This window comes from Dermochelys coriacea, chromosome 9 (genome assembly GCF_009764565.3).
Source record: "Dermochelys coriacea isolate rDerCor1 chromosome 9, rDerCor1.pri.v4, whole genome shotgun sequence".
Lineage (NCBI taxonomy): Eukaryota > Metazoa > Chordata > Testudines > Dermochelyidae > Dermochelys > Dermochelys coriacea.
In genome coordinates, this window is record NC_050076.1 from 22319473 (window position 1) to 22334708 (window position 15236).

General features: G+C 45.1%; 1 protein-coding gene across 7 annotated transcripts in view; it reads left to right on the forward strand.

The window, feature by feature from the left end:
- Window positions 1-15236, forward strand: part of IFT80 (intraflagellar transport 80) — a 145016-nt gene that overhangs the window by 10711 nt on the left and 119069 nt on the right. The window lies entirely within an intron of this gene.

The window sequence follows — 15236 nt, forward strand, 5'->3', positions numbered from 1 at the left end:
CAACCACTTAATTCAGTAGGGTTCTGCACAGCTGCAGGTGCCTGCCCACGTACACTTCAGGATCATGGCATTAAGTTTACTCCTGGGGAAATTCTGCGCCACTGTGCATGCAGAATTTGCGCAGAAGTTATGGGTTTTGCACAGAATTTCCTTTTCCTCCACAGAAATGGGCTGCAGAGCTGCTGGCTACCACTAGGGGCCGCTGGTCCTGGCAGAGCACAGCTCGCAGGTAGAAGATACTGCCAGTGGGAGGGAGCTGGAGGGTTCCCGGCGGCTGCAATTCTCAGCATGCCCTGAAGGAAGGAGGTGGCATGCAGGAATCTCCATACAAGCCCAAGACCCAGATTTGGGCTGTTTCTTCCTCTGGATCCCTGGGCTCGTGTGTGGGGCCTGGGGGCAGTCTAGCAGCTGGGGTCTGGAGGGGAGTGTCTGGGCGGGGGTCCTGTAGGTTGTGTGGGCTAAGGGGAACCCTATGGCTGGTCTCTGAGGGGTAGGGGGTGCAAGTGTCTGGGCTGGGGGGTGCCCTGCAGCTGAACTCTGGGGGAAGGGAGCATGGATGTTTGGCACTGCTGCTGGACTCTTGCAGGAGGGGGCAGAGAAACAGGAACTGGGTTGTAGTAGGGGTTTCCTTAACTTTCTACTACCGGAGGAATTTTTTTGTCTGTATTGTTACAGACATACACCTCTACTCCTTGGGAGCCAAAAAAATCTAACCGCGTTATATCGAACTTGCTTTGGCCTCAAGGATTTCCGTTATTAATAGTCACTTCCTGCTCCCTGACTGACCCCCTCAGAACCTCCGACCCATCCAACCCCTCCCAGCTCCTTGTCCCCTGACTACACCCTCCAGAGACCCCCCCAACCACCCCTCCCAAGACCTCACTCCTATCTAAGCCCCCCTGCTCCTTGTCCCCTGACTGCCCCCTCCAGAAACCTCCCCTGCTCCCTGTCCCCTGACTGCTCCAACCACTATCCACACCCCCGCCCTCTGACAGGCCCCCCAGGACTCCCATGCCCTATCCAACTTCCCCGTCCCCGACCATCCTGCCCCCAGAACCTCTGAACCATCCAACTGCCCCCCCGAGATCCTCTGCCCCGGCCCTGCACCCATAACACGCTGCTCAGAGTAGAGTGTCGGAGCCTGACGTGCTGATTCACCGGAGCGCACAGCCCCGCCCCCCAGAGCTCTGCTTTATCGCATTTTATCCGAATTTGTGTTATATTGGGTCACGTTATATCGGGGTAGAGGTATCGTTGCTAATAGGTATTTGAAATAAATATCCAAAATAATTGAAACTGGCATGATTATATAGTGTTATTTTGACAAATAAAAGTGCTGAATTTTGCAGAATTTTAAAATGTGCACCAAATTTTTAATTTTTTGGTGCAGAGTAATTAAGGGGGAAATATTTTTTTCTTATATTATTACTAGAAATCTTCCCACCCCCCCGCCCCCCATTTTCCCTCACTGTATTCCATTGAGCTATCAAAGGAAAAGTTTTGGTGCAGAAACATAATTCTTTAACTTTCCTCAGTAATGAAAATCCACTGTGAAATAACCCATCCAGGAAAGACTGTGCTTGCTCTCTGTAGCTGCTCATACCTGTTACTCAATGTGCTGGCAGAAGCCGTAATCAAGTGAAATTGAATGAATCCAAAGGACAGTGCACTGTGATTGCAAACTACTCAAAGAGCTTTCCTCTGCCAACCAGCGTAACTCCATCATACTCAGGTTCAGCTGTTCTTCATCCACAAGTTGATCTCATCCAAACGTGGGCCAGCTGGATGTTAGTTACAGAAAGTATAGGTAGTCTTGTGTGTCATCTGTGTATTGTTGGCACTTAAGTCCATCCATTTTACTATTTCTCCTAGTGGTGACATATAGATATGGAACAGGACCAGAGAAATAAACCAATCCTTGTGTGGGACTCCAGAAGTGAGGAGTCTGGTGGCAGAGGTGCAGTTTCTCATCATTGCCTTTTGGAAATGTCCCTTCAGGAAAGATTCATACAATTTTTTTAGTACGTTTCTCTCTGGACCTCTGCCTGCTCTCTCAAGCAGGACAGCAGTATCTTCTGGTCAACAGTATCAAATGCTTCACAGAAGTTCTAGGAGGATGAGAAAGGAGGTCTGTTCATCATCTATTACCAGCATGAAATCCCCCATCCGTCCTGCTAATGCTATTTCTGTCCATTATTCTAGCCTGAATCCACGGTGTGTCACTGGTGTAGGATCCTAGCTCCAGCTAGTTGAGCTTGTCAGCCTTTGGCTAGTTTTTCTGTGAGCTTGCTCAGGAGCAGAAGTTTTGATACTAGGCAGTTGCTAGTTTGATCTGACATCAGGGTTGGTTTCTTCAGTGGTGGTTGGACTTACTGTGTGTTTGAAGGAGGAAGGGAAAATTGTTTTCTTGAATGAGGCAGTGGCTGCTTCAGTCAGAAGTGGAATCAGTTAATCATAACCCCTTTGTTGACAGGGTGTAGGTTGGATTCACAGGTCTTAGGTCAAGACCCATTGAGAAGTGAATGGACTGAAGTTAGGGGAAAGAGAGAAGTCTGTTTGGCTGGTTAATGAGGATTGGAGTTATGTAACTTGAGAAGCCTTCTCAAATGCACATGACCTTTTCAGCTAAGTAGGATGATAGTTCTTAACAGCATGTGGTGCCAGGCTCTGCTGTGGACTGTAGGCAGTCATGGTTAATGAAGTGTTTTACTATCTGTGTAAGAGTGCACTCACTGTAAGTGCACCCCCCATGGCTGGGCATGGTAGCACTTCCTACCAACAGTTGATCTGGCCCTGCTCTAGTCTCTCTTTTTATGACTTGGCCCTCCAGCTGCGTTGCTTTAAGATCTCTCACTTTCTGGAGTATCAATAATCCCACACAGACAGTCCCATTTGACACTGGTCATCAGTATGAAGTCCAGAGCTCTACCCAGACTCCTCTTCCGTTCTACTCCCTTATCAGATTACTGGCCCTAAAGCTTCTCCCTGGAGTCTTTTAACCAAACTCAAAAGTGGGGGTGGGGGGAAATACTAAAAGCAACTTCTCCTTCCCTGGGCTTGAATTTTTAATCCATCGTGGATCCTCCCCCAGCTCTCTGTTCTGCAGAATGCTGCCTTCCTGGACTCTTGATGCTAGTCTGGATCCTCAACTCCAATCTACCCCGAAGTCCATCTGCCTGTGGGTTGACCTTTCAGGCTCACTTTAGGAATCTGCAACTTTGCTATCCTGTCCTATCAGATCCAGGGTGTAGACACCCTCATGAAACTCCTCTGCTCTCTACTACTCAGAGAGGTACTAGAGTTGTGACACACACACACACACTCGTAGCTGCTTTCTACTGTGAGCTTTCACTATTTATATAAACAACTCAACTCCTCCCCCATCTAGGACTCATCTTCGGTTCGGTCTGGCCCATGCTCCAGGTGCAGCCAAGTATGTTAATTGGTCTCTCAGGCCCATTTTAACCATTCCACCACCTGTGTGGGTAAACACCTCATCACACTACCCTGCATAGCTTCTGTAGAGGTTGTGCAGTAAATTCTCTCTGCATAAACTTGGAGAAATTCTTTGTGTTTCAGCCATTTATTTTCTGCTATTTGGCAGTTGTTTCCATACCTCTTTCTACATCTGGTGCAGCGGTCAGAAAAATCAAGGAGTTATTTGTGGACAATAGGGAGACTCTAGCCTCCACAATCAAATCTGCTGGCCGTTTGAAGACCAGTGTGTAGGTTGTTGAGACTAGAGTATTTTTATGAAGATTCACCATATCATCAAATCCTTGACCTATGGATAGAGTGCTCCTGTCCTTTAGCGTATTTTGGAATTTGATGGGATCCATGAGTTACTTGCCCTCAATTCCTATAGTGGGGAACTTTAGGTTCTTTCTACTATGTGTTGCTCTGAATCTGTAGAGAACCATCACTGATGAAGTGAACTGAATGTGTAGTCTTTGAAATTTGCTTTAATATCATTTTTTTTACAGAAGCTGGAGCCATTGAGCCCTTGTATGTTCTTGACACTGAGCTTGCTTGTATCATCTTTTTTTATTAGTTTCAGATATGCTACATCAGGTCCCAACAAAATCAGGATTCATATGATGATCCAGACCCTTTTGAGGTTATTGCATCCTCCTCCTTTAGCTTTACACTTCCAGTTTGAGGTACAGTGATGGAAACTTTTGAAGCATCTGTAGCATTTAGGACTGGCTGAGGGTTTGAATAAGATCCAGATGCTTTAAACATCTTGGAGATGGGGGGAAGATACCATCCCCTCCCCCATGCCCACAGGCTTGTGTTAGATCAGAGTGTCTCAGAATTTGCTAGGAATGTGGCTTGAAGCCCTCCCATTTAGTTTAGAGAACAGCAAGAACTTTAGGACAGAAGCAGTCATTCTTGTAGCTAAGATCATGTGTCTGCCCCAGTCCCTAAAAAACATTTATTCTGCAGTGAAGGAAATATGGTTACATCCAAATTGCATCCTAGCTTCTTGCAAGAAGATGGAGAAAAGTGTTCTGCACAACGGGTCACTTTGTTTATTATCCCACCCTTCACATGATACTCTCTGGTGGTTGACAACATTGGGGAAAAATAACCAGCTCTCTCCTGAGCGTTCCCTCTAATTTTTCCCGTGCATATGCGGAATGAATTTTGTTATGTGCACCAATATGGACGTGATAACAAAATTCAGATGGTGGGGGTGGGGCCAAGGGGTTCGGAGTGTGAGAGGGGGCTTAGGGCTGGGGCAGAGGGTTGGGGTGCAGGGGAGTGAGGGCTTCGGCTGGGGCTGCAGGCTCTGAGGTGGGGCTGGGAATGAGGGGCTCAGGGCTGGGGCAGAGGGTTGGGGTTGGGGGAGTTGAGAGTTGTGGAGTGGGGCCGGGGATGAGTGTTTTCGGGTGCAAGCTGCCCTGGGGCTACAGCATGGAGAGAGGACTCTTCCCCACCTCTCTCTCCACAACAGCACCTGGGCTGATGCGGAGAGGCGCCTTTTTCCTGCAGCTGTGGCAGGTCCAGGTTGGGGCTGAGAGAGGGGCACCTGAATTTGGTGCTCCCACTCTTGCATCACTGTTGGGAGCATCACAAGTAGTTACTACAACCACTATCAGGCAGAGGGTGAGATTCTGCTCTGTGCAATGGGCCAGCACAAACCTGGGCATCACTTGAGCCCTGCCCATGTGCTGGTGCTTCCAGATATGCAGCCCTTTTGGGGTCAGTGTCTTGTGTGCTGTGCTAGGTGATGAGTGTTTGCAGGATCAGGCCCTTATTAGTGACATCTCACAAAACAGGGCTGGAAAGTGTAATCCCAAGACACTGTGGTGCCTGCGCTACTCCACTGACACTCTGTAAGCTGGGCCTGGGCTGGGCCTGTCAGGTACGTCCCCTCTCAGGAGCAGCATGTAGCAGCACTGCTTTCCACCAATGCTGGCTGGAGCCTCTGGGGAGCACAGCTAGTGCACACTCATCGCAGAGCGAGCAGCAGCCTGCGCTCCCTCCTGCCTCAGCCAGCACTTGGTGCTCCTTCCATTTGGGACAGGAACAAAGATCCAATATTGGGATTTCTGGGGGGATGGAGTCTGATTTCTCTCAGCTCTAGTCCCTCCCCCAAGAATTCCATTACAATGTCTCCATCCTTGCTTAAAGCCATGTTCTGGGCAGACAGGGAGCTGCCGGGCAGAGGCGCCACTCCACCAACTGCAGCAGGTCTGGGTTGGGGCTGGGGGAGAGGTGCCTTTCTCCCTGCTGTGACAGGTCCAGGGCTGGGGCAGGGGGGCCTCCTCCACCGGCTGGGGCAGGTCCCAGGCTGGCTTGGGGCCAGGGGAGGGGCACCTCTCCTTGTCGTCATAGGTCCAGGGCTGGGGAAGAGGCATCTCTTCCTGCCACAACCCTGAGCGCCTGTGTAGCCCATAATAGGCTGCTGCACACCTGTGCAGTTTAGAGGGAACTTAGTCTTCCCCCCTTCCTCACCTTCTCCCCTGAGTCACATCTGTCAATTTCTTAAATGTTTGTGTTGTAGACCTTCTTATTAATAATTCGGTTGTTAAGCGCCATTGCTATATACAACACACTAAAGACACAGTCCCAGCCACAAGGAGCTTACAGTCTAAAATACAAAGGTCAGATAAGAGAAACCAAGAGGATGGTGATAACTTACAATTCTTGTCGTGGGCTTTTATTTTTTTTTAAATATAAATGGGAATAATGGTGAGTTAGCATTTGTTAGCCTTGCATAAGAAAGAGGTATTATCATTCTGGTGTTATAGTGGATTTAACTGACTTCAGATTTTATCATTGCTAGTCCTAAGATGGTTACAGGGTTTCTTTGTGAGCAAAGTAAGATACAGAACACTCTTCCTCAATGTGAGAGTTACACTACTCTGGTTTGGGGAGTGAGAAACTTGACAATAGAATCCAAGACTCCTGCATGGCAGTGCAGAGCATAAAGAGTTGGGCACTAGACTAACCAGCATAGAAATTGCTAAAATGCAACTGATATTTCAATTTTACATCAATGAGTTAGTGAATCTATCTTTGATCAGATCTTTTATGTCGTCAGTACAGCATATGGGTTATAGAATTGCAGCATCCTAGAATGAGAACAAAGTCCAGGGTAGTATATCTGATGTAAACAGTTACATTTACAAGAGTAACTGGTATTATTCCTATCAATGCATTTAAACTGGATCCATGATTGTGGGAATCAGCATTCTTCTTGACCATCTTGCATTTTCTGGAGTCTTCCAAGCAGCGGCATTCTTCAGAATCATCATAAACTGGGCTGAGTTCTATTCTTGAACATTATCACCTTTTTCTTTCACGGTCGGTGCACAAGATGTGAGGGGCAGTTTGTGTCGGGATTTTTTTTAGCACTGCCTATCATCCCATCCCCCCTTTACTTTTCCTCTCCCTGTGGTTTTAGAATCTTTTTTTTAGTACTTCATTTCTGCACAATCTGAAACTTATTAAACCTATAAAGAGTGAAATGTAGACCATTGTAGCTAGTGGCTATTTTGCAAGTTTGTTAGTCCTTGTAAGAAATACTAGGTCTTAGTACAGAGCTTTCATTATGAACATTTATTTCTTAAAATTGCTTGATGTGTCAAATCAAAATGTACAGCTCTGAGTATTTAGCAGATTGCAGGATTGGGACCTTCATGTTAAGAAGGCAAAGACTTATGCACGTGCTAAATTTTATGCACTGTGAGTAATCACATTGACATCAATGTTACAACTTGCAGTGTGTAATATTAAGCTAGTGTATATGTCTTTGCAGGGTCAGTGCCTAAATATTCAATAATATGAATGTTACTTTTGGGGAAATTGCGCCACTACATGTGTTCAGAATTCATATTCCCTGCAGATTTCTTTGCTTTCCCTGCAGAAAAAATGACTTTTTGACAGGAAAGCAAAGGGAAGCCTCGAGCGGTTATGTGCCCCTCCCTGACAGCAGGGCCGTATTGTTTTGGGTGCCTGAAGAAGCCAGTGGAGAGGTAAATAACTGTCGGAAGTGTGGGGAAGCAGGGTTGGGGATGCCCCAGCTGGTGGCTCCTACTCTGCACTGCCTCAGCTCCTCTTCCCCTTGCAAGGAGCGGCGGGGCCAAATCGGACCCACCCCTAGAAGCCTTCCCTGGCAGCAGGAAGCTCTGCTTCCTGCCCCCATCGCTCTTCAGGTGTGGGGGGAGGGATTGTCACTGTATGAGGAGCTGTTCCTCAATCTGCCTGTACATCTGGACCATCACCCCCCTGTACCCAGAACCCTCTCCCGGCCAAGCCTCACACCCCAGAGCTGCCCCTGCCCCCCCCCATACTGAGCTTCCCCGTACACCCAGACCTGCTGAGCCATCTGCCTTGAACCCCCCACCCCAATGAGCCCCACTCCTGCTGCACCTAGACTACCATGACGAGCCCCCTCCACACCTGGACCCCCACCCTTATGAGCTCCACTCCCACAAATCCAGACTCTCCCCCCTCCCCCCACTGAGCCACATCCACCTTCACCTGGACACTCCTGCAGAGTCCCATTTCCCCTGCACCCGGAACCCCCCAACAAGCCTTTGTGCTCCTGATCCTCCCCACACTTGGACCCCTTACCGAACCCCCCACATCCAGATTGCCTCACACAGAACCCTCTCACCCCACACCTGGACCTGTCCACACTAAACCCTCCACACTTGGATCTTGCTGGGCTGAGCCTGCCCCACACCTGGATCGGGGCTAGGGCTAGGCATGCATGCAAGACTCTGTCCCTCTCACTTGCTATCTTCCTGCACCTGGTGAAGAAGGCAGGGTCCTGGGATGTTTCTGGGGTAGGCATGGCCCTTGTGCTGTGTCAGGGTTGGGTGCAGCCTCACTACATGTCTCGGGTGAAGGGGCAGGGCCTGCAGGGTGATTTCCCACCTCCATGCAGCCAGTGGCCTGTGCTCCCCACTGCCATGCAGGAGCCATCACATTTATTTATTGACAAATAAAATATGCAGAATTTTAAAATATTGTGTGCAGAATTTTTTTCATGTTTTTTTGGTGCAGACTTCCCTCAGGAGTAGAAGATATGTCGTGTTCCCTACTTGTCCCTATCAGCGTGTTTTAAACAAACTGATGTACTAAATTGATTACTAAAACCCGAACAATTCTGTTTTGGGCATTGCAGGTGCCCAAAGGCATCTCTGTTGCATTTTCATCTCTTCCTATTATATTTGTTAGGGCATCCCATGTATGAATGTAGTTACTTCACAAGTCATGCCTCACTGTACAAGGTGGGAAGCAATTTTTCTTTGTATTTTCTCTCACTTAACTTAATTTTGAGGGCATTTTTCAGAACAAAGTTAAATTTTTAGTCTGGGGAGGGAAAAATACAAAGGACTCATTAGATTTTTCTGCAAAAGTGTTAGAATAAATAAGTTTAGTGCTTGAAATCCCACTGTCTTTGAACAAATGCCTTCTTTCTTGTTCCATCTTTATAGAAATCAATGTAATCTAGCATACAGTATCACTAGTTATCCTTCACACCAAAGATGACTGAAGGTTGTAATGTACAATTTTTTTTCTCTTACCAAATGCTTTCATATCACTAAAATATGTGGTAATCTAAAGAACTTTATGCCTGGAATAGTAGATCTCTTTAGAAAACCAAATAGTCAAAAATGCTACAGGAAATATACCAGCTATATAGATGAATCCAAAAACATCAGTTACTGGTTTGATTAATGGTTTGATTCATAAAAAAGCTTTATGAATTCATCCTGAACTTTTTATAGCAGGGGGAAAAATAAAATGTTTTTTTGTGATAGCTCTTCTGACCACATATATAATAAATTGACTTTAGGCCTCTCAAAACTATTTAAGCAGCACAGTGGCTAATATTATTAATTTGATTAACTGTTTTCTTATAACACATTTCTTGTAAAATAAACCAGTACTATAGTATTATTTTACTGAGTTAACCAGCTACTACTGATGCATTTAAAATCTGTTACTTTGGCAGTCAGCTTACACACACTACAGTATTCATTTTATGTATAGACTATTTTTGTGAGGTGCTTATCACGATAGTATCTGAACACCTCACAAATATGAATGGATATATTTTCTCATCCCCTTTCTGAGATGGGGAGGATTATCCACATTTTGCATATGGGGAATTGAGATGTAGAGAGCGAGCTTGATTTTTCAGAAATGCTCAGAATCCAAAACTCCAGTGAAAACGGTTTATGCTCAGCTCCTCTGAAACTCCATTTTTAAAGGGTCTGATGGCAGAGACGCTTTGCACTGACTACAGTTAGAAAGTGATGTGTGCAAGGTTTTGTAGGAAGTCTGCATCATATACAGGAATAAATCCAGGATTACCTGGGTCTCAGTATTGTGGAAGACCGTCCTTCTACTCTAGATTTCAGTTAAATGCAAAACAGATAAAATATAGGCAGAATTGTTATGGTTGCCCAACGCTTCCCGTTATAATACCCTGATTTCATTTGTTACAACTTTGCTGAACTTTTCCAACCTGAAATTATCCATTCCAGGAGTCTGCTTCACCTGAATTTTTTTTTGGAAATTTTCAGCTACAATGGTCAAGAATTGAGAATGAAATCGGGGAAAAAATGCATCATTTACCCATTTAAATATATATATTTATCTTGGCCACTGAATGAGACAGGGGTCCTGAGGATAAACTAGTAGATGGGATCATATAATTAGTCTATATTGTGATGCATATACAAATGGGGGCTCAACTAAGGTTTTATGGTCAATCTTAATTCTAGCATTTCCCAATTTTTGAGCGCTTGACTCTGAAATTTTGATCTTTTAACTTAGTTGGCTTTTTTTTTTTTTTGGCTGAGCTTATGAAGGCCTTAAACACACAAATGCGATCAACTTGAGTGAATGTAATGTGATAACTTTTGAATGCTACATCTGATCAATTCCAAAACTTCAGGGAATGTCCTAGGCATCAGTGGCTAGAACCCCATTCATTTTTGTGGAAAATGAGACAAATAAAAGGGAGAAATTGGGGGACAAGTGAAGTCTCTGCTGGCCCTTCAGTACAGCCATAGCTTCAAACTCCTCTGCAATTGTCTATAGATCAAACAACTGTTTGATGGCACCCATTAATATCTTCCAGCATAAAAATACTCCAGGCTCATTTCTGCCTACCTTACCAATACAGTTTAACATGTTGATAGCCTGAATGTTCATCTCCCAGACATTGGTGAGAGGGAAATGGGGGACTGTAGTATAGGAAAGGGGCACACAAGCCCTGATGGTGTGGAGATTGTGGGATCCCATGGAGGCAAGAGGTTGAGGCAGAGCTCCTGGCATGGGAAGAGGATTGAAGGATTCTGCTATAGGGCACATAGAACCCCTACCTTGCGGGGAGGAATGGGGGACCCTGAAGTAGGAGGCACATAAAACCCCTGGTATGGGATTGAAGGGGGGAATGGAGGGCATGGGGGAAGTGGGGATGGTGGTACACATAGAGCAGCCAGTATAGGAGGAGAATGAAGGACCCTGGAATGGAAAGAGGTGAAAATGAGGGGGGCACACAGAACTGGTTTGTGGGGAGTTTCAGGAAAAAGAGGCAGTTGGGAAGGTGTCACTCGAGGGGCAAGGTGGCACTGGGAGGGGGGGAGAAGTGCATTAACGGGGCCAGCGGCCTCCAACATGATTCCTCCCCGGAGCACACCCTGTGGCGTGCAGGAAGCTCTGGGAGGGAGGGGGAGGAGTTGAGTGGGGGCCCCGCAGACCCCCTGGGGTACCTTCATGGATCCCCAGGGTCCGCAGACCCCAGTTTGAGAAACTCTGCACTAGAGCACAGCAGCTAATCCACAACAGCTAGATAACCTCACTGGAGGAAAAGTGAAGCAGGGTATAGAAAGCAAAAACTGACTAACAAAATAACACCCCACCCATACATGTGTTCACACTAGCTAACTATAAACAAAAGTAGATGAATGAACAGATGCAGCAGGAGCCTTTTTTTTTTTTGTCCGTCCAAGCAACAGCTCACAATAATTGGAGTCTGCTGTACAGATCAGCACCTTTTATCTTTGTGGGGCAATTTCTACTTGGACAGTTGTGATTAGAACTCTGAAAACAGGCACAGAGCACAGATAATTTATACTTTCAGCCTAGACATTCATCTTTTGAGAAACCACTTTGTAAGCTGTCTCCATGGAAAAATTTGCTAAGAAATTGTAACTTTGTATTTCACTAATATTATTTATGAACTAACTTTTCTTTACTAATGTTCATTGTACTGTTTGTTAAAGAGTATACATTACAAAGTTCTTTCGGGAGGTTTTCTCTGTGTGAATCTTCCTTTGTGTTGTGAAAGTGTGTTAAAGTGACACTTCCACAATGAAACTATCAAATTTTAAAAAAACCGAAGTAAAACTTGGTAATGTACTGTCAGCGATGTAATATGCCTTATCATTATTGATTCATGACCCAATTCTGCAGTTTTTCTGAGTATCCTCAACAGCCAATTGATTTAATTGTGTGAGAACTGTTGGCAATTTGCCAGGTCCAGTGGAAGTTGAATATCATGTTTTTACTAGGCTAGATTTGTTTCTGATGGAACTCTAGACGATGGTGGAGTTATACGAGAAGTAAACTATAACCTTTTGGTTTTAATTCTGAGTCACATGTCTGTCCCTTGCGATATAACTGTTTATTTTTTACTTAAGTGAATGTTCTTGTCATTATTGTTGCTATCCAAAATTCAAAAAAATATAAATAAGGCAATAATTAACAAAGCTCTTAGGATAGCTGTTTTTCACCTGATTTGTTTTACCAGTGTTGATATCATTTAACAATAGACCAAAATTTAAAAGAGTGGCTTATGGTAGCTAATGAACAAAACAGACAAGGTTCATGTTCTGTGTTTGAATAGGCTGTTAATCTCCAATTTGAAATCCCTCCAGAAATGCAAAGCAACATTAAGTTTAAGGATAGTTTCTAGTTTCATTACATAATAAAAGTGTGTGTGTGGGGGGACCATATCTTAACATATCTGAAGCCTTAATGTAAGGCTGCAGTTGAATCACTTCCATCTACTCCTATGGTGCTCAAATTTTTCTAGTTGTACCCCCCCCCCCACCATTAACTGCACCTCCCCCCCCCTTACTATTAACTGAATCTGTCTGTGTTCCCCTCCATTACTGCACAGCCAAGGCTTCCTCAGCTTGGGGGCTGAATGGGAATGGGGGCAGAGCAGGTCTGGAAGCATGGCATTCCCTCCCTGGGGGCTGGCCTGGGCCTGGAGGCAGAGCAGGACTCTGGGGCTGAACAGGGTTGGGGAAGGAGCGAGGCTGGGAGTGAGCTGGTGTGGGGGCAGAGCAGGGCTGGAAGCATGGTGCTCCCTCCCTGCCCCTTGTGGGGGCTGGCCTGGGCCTCATCCCATACTTCCCTAACCCCCCCCCCCCGCAACATTCCTCCACACACCCCTAGGGGCGCATGCCCCCAGTTTGGGGACCATTGATCAACTCCAAGCCATGGTATTATGGATAAAGCATATGGGTGAAATTTTCACTTCCAATATTGGCCTTTGGGGTAAGAAGTCCTCTTTCTTCCCTACACCCGCCAATACTGCATAGGGTTTTAAAGTTTATTTTTTTAAAAATCTGTATTTTAAACCAGAAACTCCCACACTGGGTCTTTAAAATGGATTTGGAAAATTGTATGCCTAGGATGAGGAAAGAGAATAAAATCGGTAAATCTAACTTGGGTGTGGTATATTTGTTCAGTCTCACTGAAATTAGTGTTACTAATTCTGAAAAAAATTCTATGTGGGGGAAAGAGGAAACTTAATATAGCTTAGAAAACTGCAAAAGTCGTTTTCATCTGCATTAGGAACATATAGAAAAATGAATAACAAAAGACATTGTCATCCAATAAAATTTGAAATTATATATAACACACAAACTATGTTAAAAGAACACTATTAAGGTTGGAAAGTCAAGCACTCAAAATTTAGGAAATGCCAATATTAAGGCTGCCTTTGTGATCTTAATTTGGCCTCCTTGTGCATATACAGTATGATTTAAGGCTACGATTTAGTAATGAAGGTCACAGCAGTCACAGATTCCATGACTTTACTGGACCTCTGTGACTTCTTCGGCTTCAGCTGTCAGCAGCTGGAGCCTGGGCTATGCTTCCCCGCCCCACAGTTGGCGCTTCAGCTGGGGGCGTACGTCCTTCCCTGCCCCACGGTGGGGTTGCAGCTGGGCCTGCACACCCATGCCCTACAGCTTCCACTGGGGGTTGCAGCCAGGGCCATGCACCCCTGCCCCACAGCTTCCGCCGGGGGCTGCCACTGAAGCCCTCCGCCCCTGCCCTGTGGCTTGCAGTGAAGGCTGCAGCCTTCCATGCGCCCCTACTCTGTGGCTTGCAAAAAAAATCAAGAGTGTGTAATCTTGTAATTAAAGTCTCTGTATCATACTTAACCGTGACAAAATCTTAGCCTTATTTTTAGTAAAAGTCACGGACAGGTCACGGGCAATAAATAAAAATTCACTGAGCCTGGGACCTGACCGTGGTCTTTACTAAAAATAACCATGACAAAATCTTAGCCTTAAGTATGATGCAGTCTTTATTTACGTGATTACATACTATTAAATTTTTTGCACAGGACCTGTGCCTCATTCAGGGCTTGCTCAGGCGATGAATTAGAGTTGTATAGTGAAGGAGACTGTTAACTGTAGAGCACCTGCTCCATTAGTTGCAGAAGTTGGAAGTCATGTAGTTAAAGAGGTAGGAGATTGCAGGAAGAGAAAGGATGGTCTCATGATGAAGGCAATTGAATGGTTCTCTGGAAAATTGGATTCTATCCCTGAACAGAGTTCCTGTGATGGTGGCCAAGTCACTGAAACCAAATGCTTCACAGGAGGTCACTAGTTGTCTGTTCCTTATTTTTGTGGGGGGGATACCTGACTTTAGACCTTGAGATCTGATTTGCAGAAGTACTAAGCACTCACAGCTGCAACAGAAATCAATGGGAGCTGTGCTTTGACATATTAAGGGCTATATAATCCTAAGTACTCTAAAAATCAGGTCTTAGGTTTCTCAACCTGGGCACCCAAAATTAGTGGATACTTTTGACCTTAATTTCTCTGTGCCTCTGCTTCCCATATGTAAAATGGGGATAATGATACGCACTGATTTCATAGGGGTATTAAAATAAATTGATTAATGTTTGTGATACACTCAGGTACTATAGTGATGATCACCATAGAAAAGTGTATGAGGAAGTTGATAATTCAATTTTCAGAACAGGGTTTGAATAGTATACAGTAGATATCATGGGTCTACTTAATTCAGTGTGGGGAAAAAAAACAAAATATTGAACAGTTGCTTACTAATGGAGCATCATCCATTCTGTGCACTAAATGAGGCAGGGGTTCTGTGGAAAAAAATAAAAGCCAGAAGGGACCACTGTGGTCATTTATTCTGACTTCCTACACAACATAGACCATAGGGCTTATCTAAATTAATTCCTGATTGAACTAGAGCAAGTCTTTCACAAAAATGTAGCTGAGGCCTTGCCTGAGATGAGTAATTAACACATGGAGGGAGGCATCATTTCTTGGATGATAGAATTAGGGAGCTAAACAGATCATTAGTTTGAAAACAGAATTTTTTGCTAAATAAGATAAGTAAATAGTGAGTAGGCTAAAAAGACAGAATGTCTGAACTAGTTAAGATAGGAGGGAGAACATCCAGGGAACAAAGGACAAGATAAGTTAAAGAGT